The sequence below is a fragment of the Halichoerus grypus genome, chromosome 6 (assembly GCF_964656455.1).
Source record: "Halichoerus grypus chromosome 6, mHalGry1.hap1.1, whole genome shotgun sequence".
Classification (NCBI taxonomy): domain Eukaryota; kingdom Metazoa; phylum Chordata; class Mammalia; order Carnivora; family Phocidae; genus Halichoerus; species Halichoerus grypus.
The window spans coordinates 14,523,027-14,540,323 of NC_135717.1; the positions used below are offsets into that span (position 1 = coordinate 14,523,027).

At 40.1% G+C, this 17,297-nt stretch overlaps 1 pseudogene; it reads right to left on the reverse strand.

Annotated features, from left to right (window-relative positions):
* Positions 1-16,243: 16,243 nt before the first annotated feature.
* Positions 16,244-16,801, reverse strand: LOC144382039 (large ribosomal subunit protein uL23 pseudogene; annotated as a pseudogene).
* Between the last annotated feature and the right edge of the window lie 496 nt (positions 16,802-17,297).

Sequence of the window (17,297 nt, forward strand, 5' to 3'; positions counted from 1 at the left end):
TACCTTGTTGGGTGATGGCTATTTTTTAATTATTATAAATATTCTTAAGATTTTTTTCTACAAAACAGCTATTTGGTAACAGTTTTACATAGTTGGGTCTTTAAGATTTGTTAGGTGGGTTCAGAGCAGTGATTAGAATTAGTTATTCTACTGAGAAAAAAAACCCTTTGTGTACTCCACCCAATGTCCCATGAATCATGAGTTTTTCTATTCTGGCTGGTAGGAGTAAACTCTATTCCCAGCCTGCGTGAGTGTCAAACATTGTTACCTCTCATCCTTCCAGGTGGTTCTCTTATTAGTCTTGAGTAGTTTTCTCACATGCAAGCACTAAACAGTATTCAGCTCAATACTTAGGGGCTGCCCTCTGCAGATCACAGGCTTCCTCTGTGTGGCGTCTCTTCCCTAATGTTCAGTCCTTTGAATTCTAGCCTCCTTCATCCCCCCAGACTGTCAGCTATCTCTTCTCAACTGAGGAAATTTATCAGGCTCTGCCTGGCTTTCCCATCCCTGCAACACTATCTGGGTATTCTTTCAAGGGAGTAAGCTGGGCAATTATAAGGTTCACCTCATTTCTTTTTTCATCTCTTAGAGATAACTGTCACTTTTTGGTCTGATGTCCAGTGTTTTGAAATGTTTTTTATGTAGTCTGTTTTTAGTTTGTTTAAGGCTGGGTAGTAAATCTGGTCCCTGTTACTCCACCTTGACCAGAAGTGAAAGTCCTATAGTTTCTTGAGCAAGAGAGAAAAGGGTGGTCTCTTACACCTGGCCTGCAGGACAGGCATATAACCCACAGCCTCTCTTACCCATGTCACCATTTTTGATGTACCATTAATAGCTGTGATCATGAATCATCATATAATTTATTTTGAAATTTTTCACTATTTTAATTAAAACATTTTTTCAAATCTATACATAAATCTCATTTAAAAATAAGGATTTAAAGAAAATTTAAGTGGTGCTGTCTATGTACACATTGTGCATAAGCTAAGTTGATCCATGGTCATTTTGCTTAATTTAAAAGTTAACTGTTATTGGGTCAAATGTAGATATAATAACAATGCAAGTGGAATTCTCAACAAGGATACTATAGTAATAACATATGTAAATCTGTAAATCAACTGTATTATACCCTTTTTATACTATGATAATATTTATTTATGCTGTTTCTTTATTATATATAGGTCTCTAAAAAGTGATTTAAAAAAACACAATTTAATGTTTTCAAATTTTTATTACTGCCATTTATTTTTCCTTCATGTCCTTCTTTCATTCACCCATTCATAACAAATATTTGTTGATTGCCTACTATGTACTATGCTAGTAGATTTTCTTATAAAACACCAAATTTAATTATTTTAATAGCTACTTTAATTACAAAGTTATAAAATACATCTGGAGCATAGAGCTACCATATGATCCAGCAATTGCACTACTGGGTATTTACCCCAAAGATACAAAAGTAGGGACCCGAAAGGCTACGTGCACCCCGATGTTTATAGCAGCAATGTCCACAATAGCCAAACTGTGGAAAGAGCCAAGATGTCCATCAACAGATGAATGGATAAAGAAGATGTGGTATATATATACAATGGAATATTATGCAGCCATCAAAAGGAATGAGATCTTGCCATTTGCAACGACGTGGATGGAACTGGAGGGTCTTATGCTGAGCGAAATAAGTCAAACAGAGAAAGACATGTATCATATGACCTCACTGATATGAGGAATTCTTAATCTCAGGAAACAAACTGAGGGTTGCTGGAGTGGGGAGTGGGGTGGGAGGGATGGGGTGACTGGGTGATGGACACTGGGGAGGGTATGTGTTCTGGTAAGCGCTGTGAATTGTGCAAGACTGTTGAATCTCAGATCTGTACCTCTGAAACAAATAATGCAATATATGTTAAGAAAGAAAAAAAGAAGAAGAAGAATGTAGCAGGAGGGGAAGAATGAAGGGGGGGAAATCGGAGGGGGAGAAGAACCATGAGAGACGATGGACTCTGAAAAACAAACTGAGGGTTCTAGAGGGGAGGGGGTTGGGAGGATGGGTTAGCCTGGTGATGGGTATTGAGGAGGGCACGTTCTGCATGGAGCACTGGGTGTTATGCACAAACAATGAATCATGGAACACTATATCTAAAACTAATGATGTAATGTATGGGGATTAACATAACAATAAAAAAATTAAAAAAAATACATCTGGAGCAAAATTTATTTTGCTTCTATAAAAAATATTAAAGGGCTCAAAATCCAGGGACATTCATGGGAGTGTGGTACACAGCTACACATTATGCAACATGTGTGTATCACACTCAAGGATAATCATCATAGATGTGGATGTGTCTCTATTTGCTCTTTGATGTGGGTCAGGGATGGACAAATATCTGCAGGGGTAGACAAGCTGAAAAGAATAGTATGAAAAAGAAAAGATGAGTAGGTGCTATGTGAAGATCAAAATAGGAAGTTTTAAAGGTTTGACACATATGACAAAGATGGGGGAAAAGCTTCTTCTGGACTTTGAGACCAGGAAAAAAAATTTCCCTCTTGGGGGATGAGAAAGTAGCGATCAGTGTTTAGGGCAGTTGGAGCCTGAGTTCAAGAACAAGTACCTTGGAAACTGCTAGTGGTTAAAGGGCTTAAGGATCACTCCCTCTTTTCTCCAGGATTCCAGCTGATAAGAGAATGCACACAATGGGTGGCCAAATGGATACCAGAGAATTATTCTTATTAATGGTCCAGATAGTACCTAATGATCTCAAAGAATATAGCTTTCTGTTAAACTCTGTTGTACATATGCCTTGGACCAGATTCCTGGTGGGTCTCCTCTTACACTGCCCATTTCATGGAGGACCACAGGCCTGACTCATATACCCAATTACTTCTCAAAACTAGCCACCGTCCTGACCCAGGTGCGTTTACTCATGGGAGCCGGAAGCTGAGGCAGATGGTCTAGATAGCTGTGGTAGAATACTTTTTTTGCTTCTGAAGCACGGTGACTCAGCTCCTGATGATGTGGATCAAGGACTGTTGGGTTCTGAGGGTACATCAACCACTACCTGCCCAAGTAAGAAGTAAGTGCTGGGAATGGGTGTGGAGGTTTCCACCCCAATATTCCTTCTCCAGGACACAGACCAGAGGGCGTCCCTTTTTTGGAAACATGCAGAAAAAAAAGAAAAATCATTCTCCCTTCACCAAAAAAAATCATCATAGCTTCTCTCACTTCAACTCAAGAAACACTTGCTGAGTGTCTATGGCCCCAGCCCTCCTGGGGCTCTGATTTCTGACACAATCTGATCTGTAAATATTCTTAGCAGATGTAAGAAAGCAGAGTTTGGAGCTTTTTATTTTTGCTCACATTTTCCTTATAAGATTTTTCTCACAGCTTAAGCTTGATGTCCTATGAAGTGTGAGGGATCAGGCCAAGGACAGTGAATCTCGAGGAAGAGTCTCTCTCTATTAAAGTGGCTGAATCCCATCAAGCTGGCTCACCTGCTGAACTGCAGAACTAAATGTTGCTTCTTGGCTGTTTGCCTCAAGGGAGCCTCTTGAAAGAGCCTTTATTTGACGTTCCTGAAAACTGGACGGAACAAAAAGATAGCGGGGAGGGGATGAGGTGATAGAGTATGCTCTAGGAGTCAATGAGGATGGGAGGAAAGGTCTAGTGGGGAGGCGCCCTGTCCAGGGGAAGATCCATGCTGTGGCCCCAGCCTGCAACCCCCTGCCTCACTCCCTCATAGTACAATCTGGCTGCATTCCCTGCAGAGTCCCCACACAGACCCTTCCTCAGCACCCCCATCGCAGGGCCACTGGGATATCTACTCCTATGTCTTTGGCATTCACCTCAGGTATGAGGGCACCCACACACGTCTGGGAACTCACATGCAGCCAGGCCTCCTGGCTCCCAGCCAGGGCTGTCTGGACAGCCCAGCGGAGATCATCCCAGATGCAGATAACTCTCTTCTGAGTCTTTGCTTTTTTAGGCAAAGGATTGCAAGTAAAGCTTCAAGAGATTAGGAACTGAAGAAAGATTGAAAAAGAGACCATGACTTCTCCCTGCCAAATAGAAAAAGACCTTCCATGCTGGTAGAGTGCACTGGACTCCTCCAGAAATGATTTTGGTCTACAATGTGAATTTTTGCATAGATCTAATACCCAAGAGGGCCTGAAGGCTTGGGAGTCTGGCAGGTAGGAGGCCTCTAGAAAACACAGTATGGCTGCAATTATGCAAAGATAGAACAGAACAAAAACCACGAATACAAAAACAAAACAAAAAACAAAAAAACCTGACAGAAAATAGTACAAAATGTTAGGAGGGAAGGTTACATAGTACAATGACTCTGGAGTCAATTAGACTTGGATTTTAATCTCAGCTCTGCCACTTACTGGCTGTGCCACCTTGGGCATGTTCCCTAACTTCTCTGAAAGAGTTTCCTTCTCTACACTAGGAAATAATAGCACATATCTCAAAGAATGTTTGTGAAAATTACATTACATAATGTATGCTATTACACAGCAGAATGCTTCGTGCTTAAAATAATGCTCAAAAATTGGAAACTATTGACTAATGTGGCTTTCTAAGTGGTAAGACTATGGGTAACTTTTTCTCTCTATTTTTTGTATCATCCACATTTTGTACAATGAATATATATTACATATGCTGAATCACAGCCTGGCAGCCTGACAACTGTTCTTTCTCTCCAGGCTCATTTAGCGAGGCTCCTCACAAGGGTCTTCAGGTCTGCTGAGTGCAAACAATGCCTCCTTCTGCTAGGGGAGCCTCTGCTCTCTGCAGAATTGGCTGGAATGGGGAGGGACTGGGATCATGGGAACTAGGAGGGGAAGAAAGGAAGGCCACCACAGACGGCTGCATTGTTTTCTTCTTGCTAAGTGACCAGAGGCCCTAAAGGAACAAGAAGCATCATTTTTGTGCAGGTAGAACATATCGAGATGTTCTTTCAGGCAGTATGCCATTTAAGATGCTATGAGTTACATTTCCTTCCTGCAAATATCATATAATGGGTAGAATTTTTGCCTTGACTAAGATATGGGGCAAACCCTAGAGGCCAAACAATAGGCTCAAGCTGTCAAAGGCAGCTTCTCCAGCACCCCATCATGCTCCCAGCCTCACCCCTCTTGGCAGGTGCAAATGGTCAGGCACCTAGGCTGGGCAGTAATCACAGTAACCACTGATTTTCAAATTACGACTATTGCAAACAGCAGAGATAGCAGACAGGAAAGAGACAATAGAGATTTACCACCTTTTCTGTTAGCCTTCAACAGTTGAACTGCACATGTTCCCAAGAGTGTAAAGCAATAACTCATGGAATTTGGAACTGAGGATGACCTGACAGTTCTAAGCCTTGATTCCCATATGAAGTTCGATGTACTGACATACCCAAGGTCAGAGAGGACTCAGGGAGTGATCTTGGTCAACTCAACTACACAGCCAGAACTAGAAGCCAGACCTCTAATTCTCAGCTGGTGATGCTTCTTCTAAAGATGGATTTTGCTTTTCCCCCAATTGCTGAGATCACTGGGTCCAGAGAGTACCACCTTCTTCGAGGTGCTTACTATAGGAGCTGCCATGCAAATTGGGAGAAGGCCCCTCTTGGACGTGCATAAGCTAAGTTGAGTGAGAATTGGAAGCAGAGCCTTGCCACCTGTGTTGTCCTGGGGTTGCTGTTTCTCGTGGCCACAAACTCCTTTAGACCCCTAGTTGGAGCCAGCAGGGCAAGGGCACCATGCCGGCCTCCAGGGCAGCCCCCATGGCCCCAGCAGTGGGACTGGTGATTAGAATGAGATCACTGACTCTCATCCCGATGGGTCATTATCTGTGAAGAGATGCACCCCTCAGGACACCATGGCAATGATCAGAAAACAGACTAGCTGCCAACCATCAGAAGAGTCATGTTTCTACATGGATCCCTGCTGGCACATGCCATCCAGGATGTATGGGCGATGGCATGTTCCATCCTTGGAAAGTCATCATCTCCATCACAGATGGAAACTAAACCTGGAGGCTAATAGGATGAATGTAAAATTCTAGTTGAACATTATTCATTCTCTTTTACAGCTTTGAGATATAATTCATATGCCATACAATTCACCCATGTAAAGCATGCAATTCAATGGTTTTTAGTGTATTCATAGAGTTTTGCAAGCATCACCTCAACCTAATTTTAGAGTATTTTTATCACACCCCCCAAACAGACTCCCCATCTCTTAGATGTAATCCCTCATTGCCACTATCTCCCCCAGCCCCAGGCAACCACTAATCTATTTTCTGTCTCTATAGATTTGCCTACTTTGGACACTTCATAGAAATGGAATCCTATAATATGTGGTCCTTTGTGATTGGCTTTTACTTAGTAATCATATTTTCAAGGTTCATCCGTGCTGTAGATTAATTCTTCTTTTATAGTTCTTGCATTATCTTTTCCAGATATTACAGTGCTTTGTGGGCTATCCTCAAACATTTTGGTTACTATTGAAATTAGAATGAAAATAAATTCTATTTATCCAAGCTTTTAGTGAGCTAATGTAGGTAGCATTGTATTATTACCAAGAGGAGGTAAATTAATTTGTATATCACCGTCAACAGCCACTGGATACATCAGCTTCAGAAATGTCGAGCTGCGTTTTGTGGTTGCAGTTTTCTGGTCATATATAAATCCAGGGTTTATTGTAAGAAGCAATTATCCCCAAAATAACAGAACCATAAAACTTGGGGAAATTACCTATTTCAACAGATGAATTTTCATGCATCTCAGGGATGCACTACACTGCCCTCTGCTGAGGAGTATGCCAGGAAGACTAAAAATCAGAAGAATGTGAAGAGACACCAGAGGTCCCGAGAATCTGTTTCTGACAAACTCACCTTTATTTGTTCCTTATTCAAAGAACATTTAAAGGTCACGCACATTGTGGCAGGCACTGTGCTGGTAGGAATACAAACACAGGGCAATGATTCTTGTCTTTCAGGAACTCCTTGTTAGAGGAGAAGTTCTTTCACTCACATGCTGAGACTCCTGCTCAACACAACCTTCCCAACGTCAGATTTGCTGGACCTAGACACTGAGACAAGAATACTTGTCTCTGGTGTGTAAAGACAGGTGCTAAAATGTAAAAATAGCATAGATTGTCCTCTGTATTTAAGAATCTGTTTTTCTGTTTGTTTCTTGTTTTTCTTTGTTTTGTTTTTTAAATTCCACACATGAGTGAAATCATGTGGTATTTGTCTTTTTCTATGTGACTTATTTTACTTAGCATTTTACCCTCTGGGTCCATCCATGTTGTTGCAAATGGCAAGATCTCATTCTTTTTTATGGCTGAGTAATATTCCATTGTGTATATACCACATCTTCTTTACCCATTCACCTGTGGATGGATACTTGGGTTTATTCTGTATCCTGACTATGGTAAATAATGCTGCAATAAACATAGGGGTACATATATCTTTTTAATTAGTGTTTTGGTTTTCTTTGGGTAAACACCCAGTAGTGGAATTACTAGATCATATGATATTTTTTTTTTTTTTTGAGGAAACTCCATACTGTTTTCCACAGTGGCTATCTTAAATACAGAGACCAAACTGGTGGTTGCCAGAGGGAAGGTGGGTGGAGGGATGAGTAAAATAGATAAAAGAGATGAAGAGCACACTTACCGGGATGAGCACTGAGTAATGTATACAATTGCTGAATCATTATATTGTACACCTGAAATGAATATAACACTGTATGTTAATTATACTTCGATTAAAAATAAATAAGTAAATAAATGATAAAAAAATAAAATAAAAAATAAAAATGACATAGATTGTTATAGCTAAAGAGAACCGGAATGAAATTCCATAGTCCCAAATCTCACAGATTATGTGTAACAAACCACCCTAAAACCAACTGGCTGAAAACAATGATAGTAATTTTTTATCTCTCATAATTTCCATGAGTCAGGGATTCATGAGTGGCTCAGCTGAATGTTTCTGGATCAGGGTCTCTTGTGGGATTGTAGTCAGATGTCTATTGGGCCTGGAATCATCTGAAGGTTTGACTGGGGCCAGACAATCTGCTCCCCCAGGTGACCCACTCACATAGTTAGCAAGCTCATACTGGCCAGATTGTTCCTCTTCACATGGGTCTCCCACAGGACTGTTTGAGAGTCCTTAGCACCTGAGGGCTGGCTTCTCCCGGAGTGAATAATGCAGTACACCCAGCTGTAAGCTGCAATGCCTTCTATGACCTAGTCTTAGCAGTCACCTACCATGACTTACACCTTACTATATCGGTCACACAGCCAGTCCCAATTCAGTGTGGGAGGGGCCTACACAAGGACATGAATACCAGGAGGCAGGAATCATTAAGGGCCATCTTGGAGGCTAGCTACCATCTTACTCTTCCATTTTTCTTCCATTTACCATCCTGAAAGTCAAAGTCCAAATTCCTAGCTGTTGTTTGAATCACCTCTTTCAACCTGTGCCAGGTGTTCTTCCAATCTCTGCCTGACTCCTTGTGTGCAGGAGTTCAAGATCCTCCAACTGTGACTGCTCTCTCCTCAGATGATTCTGACCCTCTGGGAGCTCCTTTACAGATTGAATCACTTCCTCCTCCAAGCCTGACTAGCAAATATTTAAAAATAACAACCGTGTTCCTCCAGTAAACATAGATTGAGACCTATTCTGCACCAGACCCATCGTGCGAGCTGCTGGGAATACTGCAGCGAACAAGATACAGTCTTTGTCTCCAAAGAGCTCACTGTGGTTTAGCTTCCTTGGTCTATTCCAGAAGGCACATGTCACACCCACCCCACGAGCAAGGGGTCCCTTGTCTTCTCCATACCTGGTCTCAGAGAAATCTCTTCTCTTTTAGCCAAAGTTCTTCTGGTAGAGATAATAAATAAGAGAGAACAAAACTCAAATTGCTTCAAGATACCACATAAATCTGAATAAGAATTAGGATGGTAAATTTGTTCTGAATCCAAGACAAATCTTTCTTGTTCTTAAAATATAATTTAAAAGACCTGAAGCTAATATGTAGAAAGCAACAGACTTCTGGCATCCTCCCTTAACTCTTATTATTTCAATAGATTATTTTCAATTTCCATATCATCTGCAACTAATTCAAGTTTTGTTTCTTCCTTTCCAGTTCAAGTACCTTTTCTTTTTTCTTGTTTTGTTGCATTTGTTAGGACCTCCAGTATGTGGAATACAAGTAATGATAGTAGACATCACTACTTATTTCTTAATTCTTTTTTCTTCCAGCTCTAAATAATGGCAGGATACCTTGTATCAGACAAAACCCACCTGCTCGTAACAATTATAAATTATGAACAAAATATTAAAACAATTGTACAACATCCTTAGAGAGTAACCAAAAGCATGCAGAAATTAGGGGGATACAAGCCTTGGAAGATGGAAGTAAACTTTGCAAGAGTCACATTTAACTAGCTTTTCTCCTGAATGCACTCTCCAATCTGCCTGAAGCATGGGAACTGGAATTCAAGCAAAAAGCAACAGTCTTACTAGGCTGAAGAGCAAAATTGAGAGTTGGAAGCTGCCAGAGAAGTTTGCAATTGAGAGGTGGGGGAAATATGGGAAAGGAGGGAGCCATAAAATCTCTATATAAATACCCCCTCAAGTTCTTGCTGACTTTGAAAATGCATATGCAACAGGGAAAAACTCCATTGAGACCAGAAGAAAAGAATAGCTAGAAGGTGGAAAATGCTGAGCAGGAATTTCAGTAGAAAGACAGACTTTAGGGTTCAAATCTTCCCAACTTAGAAGAGTGTGGTAAACACGTTAGGCTTTTCAATAAAACTCTAAAAGGGTCATGCCCTAGGATTAAGAAGCACATCCCAGGACTAAGGGCAAAATTAAAATGAACCTCCCCTAACAAAGCCTAAAGCCTAGACTCCACAAAATCCAGGTGATCTGCCAGCAGATCTGCTAGACTTCCTAGGACAAAATCAACATTCTTCAGAAAAAGATAACAGAATCCAGATTCTCTAAAATGTTTCACTATACAGGCATACCTCACAGATATTGTAGGCTTGGTTCCAGACCATTTAAAGCTAATATCATGAGAAAGCCAGTATCACAATAAAGTGAGTCAAATGAATTTTTTTATTTCCCAGTGCATATAAAAGTTATGTTTATATTAACTGGAGTCTATTAAGTGTGCAAAGGCATTATGTCTAAAAGAAGTACATAACTTAAGAATACTTTATTGTTAAAAATGCTAATCAGCTAAGCTTTCAGCAAGTCAAAATCGCTGATCACAGATCACCATAACAAATATGATAATAATGAAAAAGTTTGAAATATTGTGCAATAACCAAAATGTGATGCAGAGACATGAAGTGAGAAAATACTGTTGGAAAAAATGGTGTCAATAGACTTGCTTCATGCAGGATTACCACAATCCCTCATTTTGTAAAAAAAATGCCACATCTACAAAGTACAATAAAGCAAAGCTCAGTAAAACAAAGTATGCCTGTACAATAAAAAAAATATTATACATGTGAAGAAATAAGAAAATAAGATGACAAGTCAAGAGAAAAAAAAAAAGCAGTCAATGAAAAGATCCACATTTAGGATTCAAGAGGAAAAGACTTTAAAATAAGTGATAAATATGTTAAAGGATTTTACCAGAAAAGTAGATATAATAAGTGAAGAGATGAAGAATCTCAGAGAAGATATGGAAACTCTAAAAAAGGACCAAGTAGAGGGACACCTGGGTAGCTCAGTTGGTTAAGTGTCTGCCTTCGGCTCAAGTCATGATCTCAGGGTCCTGGGATCGAGTCCTGCGACTGGCTCCTTGCTCAGGGGGAGCCTGCTTCTCCCTCTGCCTCTCCCTCTGCCGCTTCCCCTGCTTGTGCTCTCTCTCTCTCTGACAAATAAATAAAATCTTTTTAAAAATGCCACCATCTTTGGTTTTCCTTTTCAACATTCCTCTGGCCATTCAGGGTCTTTTTTGGTTGCATACAAATTTTAGGATTATTTGTGCCATTTCTGTAAAAAAAAAAAAAAGTTGGTATTTTGATAGGGATTGCATTAAATGTGTAGATTGCTCTAGGTATCATAGACATTTTCACAATATTTGTTCTTCTGATACATGAGCTTGGAACGTTTTTCCATTTTTTTGTATCTTCCTCAATTTCTTTCATAAGTGTTCTATAGTTTTCTGAGTACAGATCCTTTGCCACTTTGGTTAGATTTATTCCTAGGTATCTTATGGTTTTGGGTGCAATTGTAAATGGGCTCAACTCCTTAATTTCTCTTTCTTCTGTATTGTTGTTGGTGTACAGAAATGCAACTGATTTCTGTGCACTGATTTTATATCCTGCCACTTTACTGAATTCCTGTATGAGTTCTAGCAGTTTTGGGGTGGAGTCTTTTGGGTTTTCCACATAAAGTATCATATCTAATCTGCAAAGAGTGAGAGTTTGACTTTTTCTTTGCCAATTTGGATACCTTTTATTTCTTTTTGTTGTCTGATTGTTATGACTAGGACTTCTAGTACTATGTTGAATAGAGTGGTGATAGTGGACATCCCTGCCGTCTTCCTGACCTTAGGGGGAAAGTTCTCAGTTTTTCCCCATTGAGAATGATATTCGCTGTGGGTTTTTCATAGATGGCTTTTATGATATTGAGGTATGTACCCTCTATCCCTACAATTGTGAAGAGTTTTAATCAAGAAACGATGCTGTATTTTGTCAAATGCTTTTTCTGCATCTATTGAGAGGATCATATGGTTCTTGTTCTTTCTTTTATTAATGTATTGTATCACATTGATTGATTTGCAGATGTTGAACCAAGCTTGCAGCCCAGGAATAAATCCCACTTGGTCATGGTGAATAATCCTTTTAATGTACTGTTGGATCCTATTGGCTAGTATTTTGGTGAGAATTTTTACATTCATGTTCATCAGGAATATTGGTCTGTAATTCTCCTTTTTGACGGGGTCTTTGTCTGGTTTTGGGATCAAGGTAATGCTGGCCTCATAAAATGAGTTTGGAAGTTTTCCTTCCATTTCTATTTTTTGGAACAGTTTCAGAAGAATAGGTATTAATTCTTCTTTAAAAGTTTGGTAGAATTCCCCTGGGAAGCCATCTGGCCCTGGGCTCTTGTTTGTTGGGAGATTTTTGATTACTACTTCAATTTCCTTGCTGGTTATGGGTCTGTGCAGGTTTTCTATTTCTTCCTGGTTCAGTTTTGGTAGTTTATATGTCTCTAGGAATGCATCCATTTCTTCCAGATTGTCTAATTTGCTGGCATATAGTTGCTCATAATATGTTCTTATAATTGTTTGTATTTCTTTGGTGTTGGTTGTGATCTCTCCTCTTTCATTCATGATTTTATTTATTTGGGTCCTTTCTCTTTTCTTTTTGATAAGTCTGGCCAGGGGTTTATCAATCTTATTAATTCTTTCAGAGAACCAGCTCCTAGTTTCATCGAACTGTTCTACTGTTTGGTGATCACAAATTCTTTTAGTTTTTGTTTGTCCTGGAAGCTTTTTATCTCTCCTTCTATTTTCAATGACAGCCCAGCTGGATAAAGTATTCTTGGCTGCACATTTTTCTCGTTTAGTGCCCTGAATATATCATGCCAGTCCTTTCAGGCCTGCCAGGTCTCTGTGGATAGGTCTGTTGCCAACCTAATGTTTCTACCATTGTAGGTTACAGACCTCTTGGCCCAAGCTGCTTTCAGGATGTTCTCTTTGTCTCTGAGACTTGTAAGTTTTACTATTAGATGTCGGGATGTTGACCTATTTTTATTGATTTTGAGGGGGGGTTCTCTGTGCCTCCTGGATTTTGATGCCTGTTTCCTTCCCCAAATTAGGGAAGTTCTCTGCTATAATTTGCTCCAATATACCTTCTGCCCCCCTCTCTCTTTCTTCTTCTTCTGGGATCCCAATTATTCTAATATTGTTTTGTCTTATGGTATCACTTATCTCTCGAGTTCTTCCCTCATGATCCAGGAGTTGTTTATCTCTCTTTTTCTCAGCTTCTTTATTCTCCATCATTTGGTCTTCTATATCACTAATTCTCTCTTCTGCCTTATTTATCCTAGCAGTTAGAGCCTCCATTTTTGATTGCACCTCATTAATAGCCTTTTTGATTTTGACTTGGTTAGATTTTATTTCTCCAGAAAAGGATTCTCTAGTGTCTTCTATGCTTTTTCAAGCCCAGCTAGTATCTTTATAATCATCATTCTGAACTCTAGTTCTGACATCTTACTAATGTTCATGTTGATTAGGTCCCTGGCAGTCAGTACTGCCTCTTGTTCTTTTTTTTGAGGTGAGTTTTTCCGTTTTGTCATTTTGTCCAGAGAAGACCAGATGAATGAGAGAACAAAATGCTAACAGGGTAACAATGACCCCAGAAAAATATACACTAAACAAATCAGAAGAGACCCAAAACCAGGGGGAAGAGAAAAAAAAATAGATTATGAAGAATATGATCAGACAGGTGAATAGAATAGAGCCACACACAGGATTTTGGGTGTATTTTGGTCTTTTAGAAGAAACTGCCTCCCAAAATTTTAAAGAAAAAAAACCCTTATATATACACAAAAATAAGGGTAAATACAATGAAGGGATGGAATATGGCTGTAGAAATGAAACTTAAAAAAGATTTTTAAAAGGAACTGATAAGAAGTTGGTTGAAAAAGGAAAGAAGAAAAATTAAAAAAAAAAAAAAAGAAAGAAAAAGAAAAAAATAAAGGACATTTCAAAAATTAACTTTGAAAGACTAAAGAATCATGGTAAAAAAGCCATGAATTCTATGTGCAGTATTCCCCTAGCGCTGGAGTTCTGCCGTTCTCATTGATCGGTAAACTTGGTCTTGGCTGGCTGTTCTCGCTGATCTTCTGGGGGAGGGGCCTGTTGCCGTGGTTCCCAAATGTCTTTGCCGGAGGCGGAATTGCCCTGCCCTTGCCCATCTGGGCTAAGTAATCTGCTCGGGTTTGCTCTCAGGAGCTTTTGTTTCCTGCAAGCTTTCCGTACAGCTTTGGAGGCAGAGAGTGTAAATGGCGGCCTCCCAATCTCCGCCTGGAGGAGCCGAGAACTCGGGGGCCCGCTCCTCAGTGAGCCCCCAGAGAAAAGCCGTCAGTCACTCCCATCTCCCGGGTCTCCGGCCGCACTCCGTGCTCACCCGGCCTGTGACCGAGCATTTCTATCTCTGGCACCCGACCCCGTGTGGAGTCTCCAAACCCAGCAGATCCCTGCGGTGCGCTCCCGCGCTGCTCCTCCCAGGGGAGGAAGGGGAGTCTCCCCGGATCTGCCGCTTGTTGGGTCCCTGCTGGAGGAGCAGTGGCCCGACTGTGCCGCGGATCACGGTTTATGGCAACCCCGAGCTGAGAGCCCACTCCTCGGCTCCGTCTCTGCAGCCGGCTTCCCCGCTCTGATACCTGGGAGCTCTGCCGCACTCAGGCACCCCCGGTCTTTCTGTGACCCCGAGGGTCCTGAGACCACACTGTCCTGCTAGGGTCCCACCCCCTGCTTAGCCACTGGAGCAACGTCCCTCAGTGGAGCCGACTTCTAAAAGTTCCGATTTTGTGCTCTGCGGCTCTATCGCTTGCCGGAAGCGGCCGACGGAGGCACCCCCCCCCCCCCCCCCCGCCGTCTATCCTCCCAAATATCGCCTCAGATTCACTTCTCCGCACGTCCTACCTTCCAGAAAGTGGTCGCTTTTCTGTTCAGAGAGTTGTTGCTATTCTTTTCTTCAATCTCCTGTTGAGTTCATAGGTGTTCAGAGTGGTTTGATCCTTATCCCGCTGAATTTCTGGGACCAGACGAAATCCAGGTCTCCCATGCTTCCGCCATCTTGCTCAACTCTATAAGGAAGGATTTTTTAACAGTCCACCATTAATTATAATTTTTGCTGTAACTTCCCAGCTATCACTTTTTGTGCTTCTCTTTTATAGATTTCATGGAGCCACTCTCAGAACACTTCTGCCCTTCCCTACCAACCCCCACCTGCCCTTGTTAGATAACCTCTCCAAATCCTATGACCACTGGTCCTTATTTATTTAATTTAATTTGTAACATCTTGTTTAATTTAACATGTAACATCTTGTTTCTTAAAATTAAAAAAAAAATGCCTAAAGCAAACGTGGAAACCTATTAGGATCTATTAATTCCAGGTGGTGAGGCACTGGTATTATTATTTATTCTTTGTGCATTTCTATATTTAAAAACTTTGTTAAAAATTTCTAGTTATTTCCATTTCAGAGTCAGTATGTATGAGTTAATTTGTCTTAAACCATTTTTGTAAAATAACAATTTATATGAATAATTTATGAGAATGTTAATATGAAAACATTTCAAAAGAACACCTAAATTATCATTTCATTTATTTATTATAAAGAGGAATTCGTTTAAAATAATTTTTTGCATTGGTGATGGGAACAAAATTCATTAATAAATATTCTCAGGATTTCTCTCTTCTTTTTTACCTGCTGAAGACAATTTTGTCTTTCCTCTCTGCTCACACCTTACAAGAAGAGCTTTGGTGATATAAAACCAGGAGAATGGGTAGAAAGACATGAGAACTGGAGAGGTAAAATTCTTGGAGATTAGTCCAGGTAAGGAGTGAAGAATTAAGGGTTTCGAGAATGGGTGACTTTGGACTAGTCAGAGGTGTCAGCGAACTGCAACAGAAAGAAAAGGACATTCTAGAAACTGTGGCTGTGGGTTATGAGTGGATCCGTTATAATATTTTTTAAGTGATGTTAGTAAACATCGAAATTACTTTTTAATTGCTGACTATTGCTTCTTTGTCAGTACTTAGGGCCTCAATATTTATTTGAGTTACATGCTCATAAATTACTGAAATTTATTTCCCCACTGTTTCCTGAAGAAGTCTTGGGAGAGGGGAGGTCAAAATATTACATTCTTATTGCTGTGTTGCTTGGCGGTGGGGGGGGGGTGGTTATTTCATTTAAATACAGTGATGGTAGAAGTGATGGGCTTTAGAATCTTCAGAACATTTTATAATCAAAGTCTAAAAATATAAGGTATCATTTCTCAAACATGCAAGCACTTTGACATATCTTTCAAACTGTGACATCCTCTCTACCTACTACATATAATATTTATGTATATATATAATATATACATATACCTACTACATGATAATATATATAATATATAATTATATAATACATATATATAATGCAAACATATACACATGTATTATGTTTAATATATATTATATATAATTATAATGCAAATACTTTATCATATCTCTGTTAACTACTATTATATACATTCAAAAAAATTTTTATGGTGAAAAAATTTATATTTAGATTTATCCAGCTGGACTCAGTGTACATGATCCCAGTTTTGTTGGCAACATCCAAAGCATCACAGTCAGGAGCCTGTCGAACATATGCCTTCTTTTCTTCATCAGGCCTGATCAGGGTGTTGACCTTGGCCATATCAATGTCATAGGGCTTCTTCACAGCCTGTTTGATCTAGTGCTTGTTGGCCTTGACATCCACAGTGAACACAAGTGTGTTGTTGTCTTCTACTTTCTTCATGGCTGACTTGGTAGTTAGGGGGAACTTGATGATGGCACAGTGGTCAAGCTTGTTTCTCTTAGGGACGCTCTTTTGAAGATATTTGGGCTGCCTTTGAAGACGCGGTGTCTTGGGCCATCGGAAGTTAGGTGATATGCAGATCTTTTTTTGTGTGTGACTGTGGAAGCCTTTCAGCACCGCTTTCTTGGCCTTCAAAGCCTTTGCTTTGGCTTCAGCTTTGGGGGTGGTGGCAAGGGCTTCCTTCTTCACCTTTGGCACCATCTTCATGAAAAGGTATACATTCAAAAATTTAAAATAAATCTCCCATCCCTGATTCTTGCTCTACACAGTAAATGCTTTCACCATTTTGTAGCTGTGTGAGTATATGTGTTTACCTTCACATTATAGAAAGACATATTGGCCTACTATTTCTTGATTTTTCAGTTTTAGGTACTAACCGTAGACTTCCTAATATGGGAGATGAGGATTTAACATTCTTACAAATCTTCCCTCATCCTCCTCATATAGTTATAATTTTTGGTTAAATCAATACTCAGTGCTTATATAAATATTATTCATGGCTGAGTGGTGTACTACGAAAACAATTTCTTAAATTTTTTTAAATTTTTATTTATTTATTTATTTTATTTATTTATTTGACAGAGAGAGACACAGCGAGAGAGGGAACACAAGCAGGGGGAGTGGGAGAGGGAGAAGCAAGCTTCCTGCGGAGCAGAGAGCCCAATGCGGGGCTCGATCCCAGGACCCCGGGATCATGACCTGA